This window comes from Meriones unguiculatus, chromosome 16 (genome assembly GCF_030254825.1).
Source record: "Meriones unguiculatus strain TT.TT164.6M chromosome 16, Bangor_MerUng_6.1, whole genome shotgun sequence".
Taxonomy (NCBI): domain Eukaryota; kingdom Metazoa; phylum Chordata; class Mammalia; order Rodentia; family Muridae; genus Meriones; species Meriones unguiculatus.
The window spans coordinates 58,624,757-58,637,615 of NC_083363.1; the positions used below are offsets into that span (position 1 = coordinate 58,624,757).

At 47.3% G+C, this 12,859-nt stretch overlaps 1 protein-coding gene across 1 annotated transcript in view; it reads left to right on the plus strand.

The window, feature by feature from the left end:
* Positions 1-12,859, plus strand: part of C16H2orf92 (chromosome 16 C2orf92 homolog) — a gene marked incomplete at its 5' end in the record, with an annotated part of 34,841 nt that overhangs the window by 3,260 nt on the left and 18,722 nt on the right. The window lies entirely within an intron of this gene.

Sequence of the window (12,859 nt, forward strand, 5' to 3'; positions counted from 1 at the left end):
CTACCTGGACCCACTCCAGCATTTCTAATGTAGCGTGGAGAATTTCTCTTTTAATTTATCCAAACTGGGGAGACGGCTCAGTGGGTAAAGTATTCACTATGTCAGTGTGGGGAGCAGAGTTCTGATCCCTGGGACCCATGTAAAAGTCCAACAGGCCTGCTGCAGTTCCAGCAAATAGTTAGGAGTCAGGGCAGGGGGTCCCCAGCAAGCTGGCCAGCAAGATTAGCCAGAATCTGCTACTCCGGCTTCAGGAGGAGACCTTGTCTCAATAAACAGATGCATGCCCCCAAATTTACATAATCATTCTTAATAAAAAAATCTCCAGTGTAAGCCAGGCAGTGGTAGCAACTTTAACGCCTTTCATCCCCGCAATCGGGAGGCAGAGGCAGGCGGAGCTCTGCGACTGAGGCCAGCCTGGTCTACAGAGGGAGCTCCAGGACAGCCAGGGCTACACAGTGAAACTGTCTCAGAAAAAACAAAAACAACAAAAAACAAAAATTTTCAAATAACTATGGAAACTATTCAAAATGTAAGAGCCCGATGCAGAGCTCGGCAGAAACAATGACACAGAACATACATTACTTATATCAAGAATATTACATATTACATATACTACACATCTCAAAAACCAGTCAGCCGGGCTTGGTGGTGCACATCTTTGAGCCCAGCCCTCGGGAGGCAGAGGCAGGCGGAGCTCTGCGACTGAGGCCAGCCTGGTCTACAGAGGGAGGTCCAGGACAGCCGGGACAGAGACACCTGCTAGAACATGGTCCAAGGATGGAGTCTTGCAGGGGAACTCTTGAATGCTTGTGAGAAAACTCCAAGAAAACAAGAGTCTTGGGACCTCAGTTTCTTCAAAATCACACACTTGGTCTGGGAATGTGCTCTCGTGCCCCTCCCAGGTGCGGCGAATAGGCGTGCGCTTCCTTGACTGTCAGTGTTTATGCTGCTTTGGGTGGCTGGCCTGCCACACGCAGCTTGTCCACCGGATGCGACTTGCCCTTGGAATTGGACACACTTTACTCACGTGACTCTTCTTAAGGGCAGAGCATAAACTGTCTGATGCTCTGAAGAAAAAACACTGGCTGTTGCATGAGACTTTAGTCTACCTTATTTTTAGGCCCTACTCCCCGAGGTTCACATGGCCAATTAGAACAGTAAATAAGAGCCTGTCCCAACAAAACAAAACAAAATAAAACATTTACTTCACATGCCCCTGGGGGGAGGAGGAAGCAGCTCTCAGCACTTGTTTCTCCAGTTTCAGGGCATCCTACAATCTTTTCAGCTCCAAAGACATCCACACATTTGGCGTTCACTCACATAGACATGCACACACACACACACACACACACACACACACACACACCGTTAAAATTTTTCACTTTCTATGATCAAAGGGAAGGTATTAGAGAAAAACTAGTAAACCCTTTGTGTAATATATTGTTTTTTTAAATATGTATATCATATTAAAATTACTTAATGTGCATCTTTAAAATAAGCACTTTTATATTTACATCTAAATGTTTGGATATTTTGAACTACATAAACATATACATGAACTAGAATTTTAAGCAGTAATTTCTTTTTACAAATTTTAACTTTAATCTTATTTTTTGAGACTTCCCCTTCTATCTCCTTTCTCAAAGCCTGTCATTTCCCTCCTACTCCTGAAATTCATGTCCTCTTATCCTTTAAATATTATTGGTTTGTGTGTGTTTATAGTTCTTTTTTTTTTTTCTTGAAAGTATTCTAGAGAAATAAACTATCCCTGCTGTGATGGATTGAACTGGTCCACATTTAGGTGCTGAAATCCTAACCTCGGAGCCGTAGAGTATGAGTGTATTTGGATTTAGAGTCTTTACAAAGGTAACAAAGTCAAAACGAGGCTATGAGGGTGGACTCCAGTCCAGTGGCAAATGACGTCCATGTAAGAGGCCATTGGACCCTGATCCGTATGCAGAGAAAGTGGTGTTGCAGGCACAGACAGGAAATGGTTGCCTTCAGGCCAAGTCCAAGAAGAGCTCTCTTTCTCTGGGCTTGCAGAAATACTCAGTATACTAGCATCTTGATCTCAGACTTCCAGCCTCCAGACTGGTGAGAAAATAATCTTTGTGCTACACTTAGTGACCCTAGCAAGCTAATACATCAGGGTTAGCAAGAGCTCTGTGGCTGCTATGTGTCATGTATGTGTGTAGTGCATACACACCTCTATGCCTCTCCCTCCATGCTCCTCTGAGGGGGTCTCTCACTAATCCGGGGCTCCCATTTTTTGGTTAGGTTGGCAGTGACTGCCAGCAATCTTCTCTCTGCCCATCTTAGTGCTGGGCGACACTGCGCTCAGCACCATACTTGGTTTGTTTGTGGGCGCTGAGATCTGAACGCCAGTCTGCAAGGGTGCATAACCTTGCACAGTGCTCTCAGCTGCTAAGACAGCCCTCCGGCCCTCCCTCATCCATCATGTAACTGTCTCTCTGAGCTGTCTTCAGAGGATTTCCTCCATCCTAGCCACTTCACACGGTTTATCCCTGGCCATAGTCACTGCATATCACAGAGGGCTGGCTACATAATTTGTGGGACTAGCACTAAAGGAAAATGCTTTTTTTTTTAAAAAAAAAGTATAGTTAAATTGTAAAAGGAGCTTTTAATTTCCTGTCATCGTGGAGGCTTATTGCCTCTGTCAGCTAACCTAGGCCTCATTCTGGAAGCTTCCAGCCTCTGTACAATCTAACCTAAAATGTTTCCAGCCTCTGAGACTTACTGTTTAATAAGCTCACCCTTTCTTGTTCTTTCTGAGCCCTGGGCTAGCTGGTTCAACTCAGCTGTTCTGGCTCAAACTCCTCTCCCAGCTGACTGATTCAATCTGACTTTTCTTTCAGTCTCTGAATTGCTCTGCTGGGCCTCAAACTAACTCCAGCTATCTTTTCTAATTTTCTGGCTCCTTCTCATTCTCGGGCTTATTCTGTCTTCACCTGTGTCTAGCTTGTTCTCTCATTCAACCTTTCTCTGTAAAACTCTCCAAGTAAAACTGCCTACTCCCTCTCTCATTCTCTGTGTTGCTCGCTTAAGCAGCTTCCCTTTCCTCTCGGCTCTTGTGAGAGTTAGGTGTGCCCTATTCTGTCAAGTCTTTCCCTCATTCATCACTTTTTCTGCCACTCAATTAGACATCACTTTCAAACATGGGTGCTTCCTTCTACAAACTAACTTTACCTTCATTGTTTGGGATTAAAGGTATGTACCACCACACTTGGATCTAAGCTTTTCTTTATCCGAAATTTGCTCTATACCAGGCTGGCCTTGAAGTCAGATATGTTTGCCTCTGTCTCCTGGAATAAAGGTGTGTTTGTATTCCAGCTGAATCACAAAGACCTAGAAGATTTTTAGATGTGATCTCTTGCCAGAGCAGCCATGTTCTGAATTAAAATTCCTTTACATTAAATATATTTAAATAGTCTCTTAAAATAGTCCAATACTTCTAAAACTTAATAAAGGACATAGTGGCCTATGAGAAATGACACAATTGCATCAAAACATTTATGCTTTATCTGGTGCAATCATTTTATTATATTGGGGAGGTTAGTTATTACCTTAGAAAAAGAGCTTAATAAGAGCAAATGTTTCCTTTGACTACTGGTTTAACAGGATTTAGTCCATGGATCCAGTGTTGTTAAGCCTGTAGAGAGACAAAACATCATGGCAAGGAGTAGGAGTGGTTGCTCCCCTTCCAATGGCCAAGAAGTGTCTTAGTCATGATTCTGTTGCTGTGAAGAGACACCATGGCCATGGAGATTCTTGTAACAGTTTGAGCAGGTGAGCATTATCAGCACGTTGGGGAGCATGGCGGCACACAGGCAACTGTGGTGCTGGAAAAGCAGCGGAGAGTTCTTCGTCTGGAGCCACAGGCAGCAGGGAGAAACAGACACTGGGATTAGCATGGGCTTTTGAGGCCTCACAGCCCACCCCCCAGTGGCACACTTCCTCCAACTGAGAGACCCTAATTGTACAAGCCTGGCCGACTCCATGACAAACCAGTTCCTTGCTAGGCAGAACAGGCTTAAACTCCCATTTCTCAGAAATGAGGTACCAGTTACAGGAAAAACTGCAGAAAAGGGGCAACCAACCAGAGACGGCCAAGGTCTTTGGCCTGGGGAAGAGAAGATGGCCCAACTGCTTGCTCAACCACCAGTCTGAAGTGGTTTGAACTGGTTTTAAAGGCCCCTAACTGGCTTTAAATTGAGTTTGCGAGCTCATTTCAGGGTCACCATTCTTCCTGGTGATGTCCGCATGCTGGACTTCTGCAGAACTAAACTGTCCCTGCTGTTTACCTACTATCCGAGTCTGGGTTATTCCTTCAGCAAATTCTGGACCCTAGCACAAGGTCACACCTCCTCCTGTTGGGGCCCGAGAATCACCGAAGAAAGACCCCAGACTCATGCAGTACGCAAAAGGAAGGAGTGTTTATTCTGCAGAAATTTACCTGCAAGTCGGAGCCACCATTCTTTAGAATGAGACCACGAAGTGAGTAGGCAGGCCCAATCTAACACCAATTAAGATGATTTCCAGAAGAAGTGAGGTATCCTTTCAGCTGATAGGTTACTAGTGACTCAGGAGGTATGGGGAATTTACGATTGGCTAAGCATTTAGGAACTTTCCAGAGTTGCTAAGGACTTTTCCTCAAGTTTGCTGAGTCATTATACTTAGCTGAAGCCCATGTGTTAAACTTTAAGTTGATTGGCTGTCTGCAAGTTGCAGGTTTTTGTTTGTTTTTTTGTTTGTTTGTTTGTTTTCCCAGAAACTGATGTTTTGTATTCTGGAAAAACAGAAACTCAGGCCTAGTTAGGCAAAGTTGAAAATGAAGCCTGTCATAGAGTCAGATTAGCCAAACAGACTGGGGCCTTCTGGGGGTCTCTGGGGGCTTTGGAGTTATTAGACCTCTCACCACAACAAGGCCACACCACCTAACCCTTCTCAAGTGGTGCCATTCCCTGGTGACTAATCGTTCAAATACAGGAGCCTATGGGGCCATTCTTATTCAAACCACCACACCCCTGCAAGAGCCAGCTTCTGGTGATCTTCCAGCTCAGGCCTGCGTCCTGTAGGGTCTACCTTTTCCAATAGCCTGGCTGGTGATTAGCTCTTTAACATGTGGCCCTTCGCGTTCCAGCCTGCAGAGATTACACTTCTACCCCTTGGTAATGTGACCCTTTTTGTTTTCCGGGTGTTGAGGATGCAACTTGGGGCCTCATGGGCTAAGCAAGCCCTTTACCACCGAGGTACAGTCCCTCCCGTTACTGTGATGTGTTGGTCAATACTGTATTCTTGTTGGTTCTAGCTACTTCTAGCTGGCCACAGTTGGCTTTATCCTGTGTATCCTAAGAGTCCTATTGATACATCCCCACCTTTAGATTCTAGAGCACCCAGAACCTAGATTAAGAAGGCCTCAGAGAGCCGAGAGTGAAGAGAGAGGCTGTATGAGGCCACTCTCATCCTTCTCGGGCCCTGACTGTAGACTCAGCCCTCTCCCAGTATGATCTCACAGAGCGTGGGTTCCACAGCATCCTGGAACCCAAGGCTGTCATTGTCTGCAGGAAATCTGGGAGAATGGCTCCTTCCTGATGCTGTACTGGCTGTGGCAAAGATGAGCGACGCTGTGCTCTTCTCCTTTGTTCTCTTCCTGGGCGGCCAGTGGGGCGCAGAGCCCTACTCTATCTCTGTGACCGAAGGTACCATCACAAGTATATTATCATGGCAACTGGAGGGATGGACGAGACTCACAGGGTGCCTCAGTCAGGCCTGCTGGTGGCCCCCTCCTGCCGAGGCTGGGACGGTGAGCCCTCCTCCTGTCCTCCTTTCTCTACCTTCCTCAGTTCCCCACGAGGCCAGGTACCTTGGGAGAAGGGCATAGCATAAGAGAAGTTTTCCTTCCTGTTTTGATTTCTGTCCTAATGAACTTAACCTCCCTGTGATGCATCTTCAAATTCTAGAGCTTTGTAAGATGATTCCATAAGACTTAGCCCTTCATTAAAATAAATCTTTTCAGGCATCTCAAAAATAGGAAGATCAATAGAACAGCTATGCACAAACCCCTAAGCTATGCACAAACCCCCTAATCTTATCCATACATATGTATTATAAAAATCAGCGCATACTAAGGTGGCCATGGTGGTATACACCTTTAATCCCAGCACGCAGGGAGGCAGAGGTAGGTGGATTACTGTGAGTTCAAGGTCAGCCTGGTCTACAAAGTGAGTCCAGAACAGCCAAGGCTACACAGAGAAACCCTGTCTCAAAATCTTCCCCCTAATTAGCATATACTAATTACACCCAACGTGCATTATCAAACTTCCGTGTAATGTATTTGTTTATATTCACCTCTTACCGTCTCTTGTTCTCATCCCACTCTCACCAGTTCCCTTCCTCGTCCCAGTGAGCCCCTCTTGTAACTTCATCTCTGTTTAAAAATAGTCCAGTGCGTTCCATTAGGCTGCTTAGAGTAGGAGGGTGAGGGCTTGCCTGCAGAAGTGGCTATGCCACTGAAGATGCAATCATTGACCGCATATACCCCCTCAGGGAGTGGGTGAGCCCTCGTCAGCTCATTCCCCCTCTACGACAGGGTGTCGTGTCGTTGGGCCTAATGCAGAGGTTTTGTGCAGATAATCATGGCTGCTGTGAGTCGGAGAGTGTGGTGGCTGCGTCAGACCTGGAAGTCAGGGTTCCCCACACTCCATGACTTCCTCCAGCTCTTCGTTCTTTTCTCCCCCTCTGCACTGTTCCCTGAAGCTGGGAAGGGGTGATGTGGACGTCCATGTATGGCTGAGAATTCGAAACTCACTTATCCTCATCACTGACCAGTGTCACTGCGGAAAGGGGCTTCTGTGGCTGAAGCGGACAGCGGCACTAACCTATGCACACAGCAAGGTCGCCCGACAGTTACGCCCTAATCGCTGAGCAGAGCAACAGCAGAGCCTTCCGCACTTGGGTCCACGACCTCCTTAGCCATGGGCCTTTGACCAGGCTTGAGGTACCAGACACGAACTTTCTAACCCAGGGTGGGCCTCAAATCCAATTAGAATCTGGTTGGCTGCCTCCTATAACGACTTGCCACCGTTGTGCCCGTGGGTACAGTTTGCCTGGCTGATTGGTAGGGTAGCATGCCCGGTCCACGTCCCAGCAAGACTGGGTGACACTGGCTGGAGAAATGGCCATGAAACCCAGGTTTGATTCCCCCCCACACACGGTAGCTCACAATAACTCCTAAGTTCGGCTCCAGGGGATCTGACACACGCTCACGCTCTATTGACATACACGAAGGCAAAACATTTACACACACAAAATAAATAAGTAAGAAACGACAACGACAATTTCTCTCCAGCAGCCTGAATGGCACCTTCCAATACTTTGGGGGCTACTGCAGAGAGGGTGCTCCAAGTCTAGGCCAGCGGGAATGCTCTGTCTCCCTGCCGGAACATGTGATGCCTTCACTAACAGGGTCTCACCATGACCGGGGTCGTCTTCTGTGCGGGACTGGAGTCTTATGAGAAAGTCCTTCCCTGTGTCTAGATCTTGCAGTGTTTTTCCTGTAGGGCAGTGGTGCTTCACCTAATACAGTGACCCCTTAATACAGTTCCTCATGTTGTGGTGACCCCAAGTATAAAATTATTTCTGTTGCTACTTCATAACTATAATTTTGCTATTGTTATGAATTTAATTTTTTTTTGGCTGGGGGAGATAGAGGTTTGCCAAACAGGTCATGACCCACAGATTAAGAACTACTGCTCTGGGGCTAGAGAGATGGTTAGAGGTTAAGAGCACTGGCTGTTCTTCCAAAGGTCCTGAGTTCTAGTCCCAGTTAACCACACCGTGTTTCACAACCATCTATAATGAGATCTGGTGCCCTCTTCTGGCCTGCAGAATACTACATAAATATAAATAAATAAATAAATCTTAAAAAAAAAAAAAAGACAAGAACCACTGCTCTGGCAGTTTCAGACCTTTAAGACTTTTTTTGAGACAGGGCTTCTCTGTATAGCCTTGGCTATAGAAAGGCTAGAGGAGTTGGATCCCCTGGGAGATGGAGTTACAGGCAGTTGTAAGCTGCCTGATGTGGGTATTGGGATTTGAACTCAGGTCTTCTGCAAGAGCAGCAAACTTCTTAACCACTGAGGAAATTTTGGCTAAAGGCGGACTGAAAAGAGAGGTAAAGATATACCATTACATAGCGTAGAACAAGCCTGTCTCACTTGATGCTGACCACAAAGACCTAACCTACCAGGACAGACTATGATCTTTGGGAGGAAACAGATAAAGGAAAGAAGAGGGTGGTGAGGAGGGAGTAGATGGAGGAAGGAGGGAGAGATAAACAAAGAGATACAGAGAGACAGAGACATATACATATATGTATATAAATGACATACGTATATATGTCAAGAGAGAGAACTCACTAGAACAGAGCAGGATCAAGCTGGCCTGCTCTGCTGACATTGGTTATCAAGTAAAGGATGGCATAGAAGGAGAGAGAGAGTTGCACGGAGAAAAAGGATGTGGCCTGACTGCTGGATTCCATCAAGCGGCTCTTGTGTTTCTTCCCTGACATTTAGAAGCTGCTCTCGCTGCTGCAGACAATGCTGTTCCTCCTGTGATGGGTATTCCTGGCTGTCAGGGGAAGCAAACCAGGAAGCAGCATGCTTCCATGGCTTCGGTTTCTCCCTAACTTCCCTCAAGGATGGGCTGTAAGCATGTCCTTTCCTCCCCACGCTGCTTTTGATCATGTTGTTTGTCACAGCAACAGAAAGCAGAGTAGGATGCTCTTCCCCCATTTTGGGGGTCTGGCATACCTGTGCTCCGTGAGCAGACCCCCCTGTGCTCTCGGATGAGGATGACTCGGTCCTGGCTCCACCAGGTGCTGTGTGAGAGGAGGAGGGCGGAATGTTCCTGGTGCAGGTACGGGGGAGCGGGGGTCGTAAGACAGCGCCTCATCATCCTAGCTAGAGTGCTGCTCTGTTCCAGCTTCCGCCGACCTCAGCAGTCGGGCGAGTGTGGGAAAAGCGCTTCTCTGCGATGTTCCGGGTGCTTCCTGGTTAGTGTGTGTCTGCTTGCTTCCCTGTTGGTTTTTGTGTTCTGAGGCAGGACAGCCTGGGCTGGCTTTGAACATGCGATCCTTCTTCCTTGGCTTCTTAAGTGCTGGGATTACAAGGGTGTGTACCATTCCATCCACACACACAGAAGTTTTAAAATGACAACCTTAGGGCGGTAGCAACAATAAAAGTCACCTGTTGACATGAATCACTTCTAATTCCATCAACATTGTTGTTGTTATGCCTCTGAGTTTAAAACCAGGCTGGGCAACATAGCAATACCCCATCTCAAAAGGAAGGAAGGAAGAAAGATAGACAGAAGGAAGGAAGGAGGGAGGGAGGGAGGGAGGGAGGGAGGGAGGGAGGGAAGGAAGGAAGGAAGGAAGGAAGGAAGGAAGGAAGGAAGGAAGGAAGGAAGGGAAAGAGAGAGAGAAAGAAAGAAAAAATGAACAAAAGAAAGAGAAAATTACCCTAAAAGCTATGTACTCCTGGGGAGTTTAGTGTGTGAACAGAGAACTAAATCACCAGTACCTAATTTCAGAACACTTTCATTAGCCCTAAAAACAACTGTGGTCATTACTCATTATCTTCCCTTCTTTACCTGTAATCCTTGACAAGGCCTGCAGTGTTGTCTGTTCTATGGGCTACTTATTCCTGATACTTCCTGTGAATGGCATCACAGGACACGTGGGCTTTGTGCCTGCCGTCTTTCCCTTAGCACACTTCCAGGCTCGTTTATGGAACGTGTGCTCCTCTGTGCTCTTCAAAGACTGAGCGACACTCTGCTGCCTTCATTTCTCTGTTTATCAGCTCACGGACGTTCGGCCTGTCCTCACTGGTTTTCATGAACAGTGGTATCGTGAACACGGCTTTTCAAAGCACGCGTCAGGTTTCCTTCTTTGATTTTGATGGTCTTGCTGGTTGCTAGACTGACAGGCTGACCACATTCCGTGGACGCCTGTCAGTGGGAAGCTGCTTCGTCTGTGAGCACATAGATCATAGAAATTAGTGGAGGAAGCTCCAGTTTTGGCTCCCGACAGTTATGTATGCCAATCATATAGCATCACCTGCCACGGAAGACAAGTGCTGCTCTGTACACACGGCTCAGGGAGGCACGGCTCTCTCTCAGGCACTTTATTTATCGGGGGGAAGTGAAGATGACCGACAAACATGTTCCCCCCTGGCATATGGAGGCCAGAGGACAACTCGCAGGAGTAGGCTCTCGCATTGCACCACGTATAGCCTGGAGACTGAACTTGACAGGAGCCCCTGTATCTGACAAGCCATCTTGTCGACCCCCACAGGAGGCATTACTTTAAGCCGTGAAACTTTCAATCAGAATGGCGGCTGGAAAAGAGGAGAAAGAAAGCACTCTCCCAGGATACACAAAATCCCAAGGGGTGAGATGGCTCAGGGGGTAAAATGTTTACCGTGCAACCCTGATGACCTGAGTTCAAACCCCAGAACCCCATGAAGATGGGACGATCGATCTGATTCCATAGCGTTGTCTTCTGACCTCTACACACACACACACACACACACACACACACACACACACACACTATGGCACACATGTGCACACACCATACACATACACAATAATGAGTGTTTAAAAAATGTAAAACCCTCCGCAAGGCTCCTGTGATCATTTGCTCCTTGGCTTTGTACCAGCTCTTAATGATGCTCCTGCCTCTCAGAGAAACAAAAGCACCTTTGTGTTACTTCCTAGAAAGCCATCCTACCTGGAAGCGGTGTCCCTGTGAAGGCCTGGCCACCCTCCAGGAGGGGCGGGCTGTGTCTGTAGCCCAGATTCGTGAGAAACTGAAGTGGAAGAATGGCTTGAGTCCAGGAACTAGGACAGCCTACATCAAGCAAGCAAGCAAACAAACGAAAAATCTCTTCACGGTTTTTGCAGTTGAAAGCCACATGTGCACACATGCTTGCTTCATCTCCTCTCATGTCCGTCAGGGCACTCTGTGCAGTGAGCCCTGTCACTAGCTGTATGTGGAGCGTCAGATTTTTAGGGGCATTTCATGAATGTTCGGTGACTCTCGGAACAGGGGCTGCCATGTCCTGCGGACCACTTTGAAAGAGGGTAGGTTTCCTGGTGGGCTTGCACACTCAGAAAGGAAAAGCTAGCCCTGACCTTGAATCAAGGAGATCTGTCCAGACACTGCTCGGTCACTGCAGGGAAGCCTCAAGGCTGGGAGGTAGCTCAGTGGCGGAGCACAAGGAGCATAAGGCACTGGGGTGGCTCAGTTGGTTGACCGTTTGCCTAGCGTGGGAAAAGCCTCATCACTGTAAGCCAGGCGTGGTGGCCCACACGTGAGGTCCCAACGTTTGGGAGGTGGAGATGGGAAGATCAGCACATTGGGAGTTTAAGATGAACCCCAACTCAAACAAAGCCCGAATAGGCAACCGTGAAATGACTCAGCTCTCCACAGGTTTCCAGACTCCCCCAGTGGGAGCCCCAAGTGCCAGGGAAAGTCTGGGGTGCAGGAGTGCCAAGGGCCATGAGTTAATCCACACTACCGGCATCTGCACCTTAAACTTCTCAGTTGGCCAGGTGATGGTGGCGCAGGCCTTGAATCCCAGCGCCTGGGAGGCAGAGGCAGGAGGATCTCTGCGAATTCAAGGCCAGCCTGGTCTACAAAGTGAGTCTAGGACAGCCAGAGCTCACAGAGAAATCCTGTCTCGAAAAACCAAACCCAACAACAAAACAAAACAAAGCACCCTTTTCAGTTGTTAATGGCAACGCCAGAAGCTCTTTGTGCCCGGTTAGGCTTGGCAGCACACTGCTGTGACCCAAGCACCTGAAAGCTAAAAGTGGTAGGATTAGGAGTTCAAGGCCAGTCTGCGATACATAGGGAATTTGCCATGTAAACCCTGTCTTGAAAGAAAGGAAAAGAAAGAAAGAAAAAGGAAAAAAGAGAGAAAAGAGAAAGAAAGGAGAAAGAGAAAAGGAAGAAGGAAAAAAGGAGAAAGAAAAAGAAAGACGAGATAAAGGCAGGAACAAGGAACTATCATCAACCCAGGCTACGTAGTCAAACCCGATCTTAAAACCCAAGTCAACTCTCTACACATGCACACACACCTACCTTCTTATGCCGAATGAACGGGCTAGCCTTGGGTACTCTGAGCATCCTCACATTGCAGGTCCACAGTGAAAATGTGTGTACAGTTAAATAGCATTTGCCCTCTTTTCCCAAACTGGCCAAAGTGACTCCTTATCCACATCATTCCAAACCCTTCCATGTAAACCAACCCACCTACCGAAATGACAAAAACTGTGAAATGTGCTTCCTTTAAATAATGAGACAAACGTTCTTGGCTACAGGAAGAAGGGAATTGGATGCTAGGATGTTCAGTTGGGATTAACTGAACTCAGACCTTGAACATGGGCTATGCCACTAAACCTCAGCCACAGCACCCCCGAGCAAATCTTCCATCCATGCAATTGTGAAGAAGGCAAGCAAAATTAGTGCCTGTTTGGTATTATACCACAGGTGGTAAAAGTTATGGCCGCCATGCATGATAAGTAACAGTTAAGTAGGAAAAACACATGGGGTTTGGTACTGTGTACGGGATCAGGTACGCACTGGGATCTTGGGGTGTCTGTAGCGCGGTGGGGGTGATGCACACATGAAAGTTTGTTTTGAGACAGGGTCATGTGGCTCAAGCTGGCCCTGAGTTTTCTCTGTAGGAAAGGTTGGCCAAGAACTCCCGTTCACCCCTAAGTACTAGGGTCACAGGTGAGCACCGTCATGCGTGCCTGAGCAGTGGAAGAT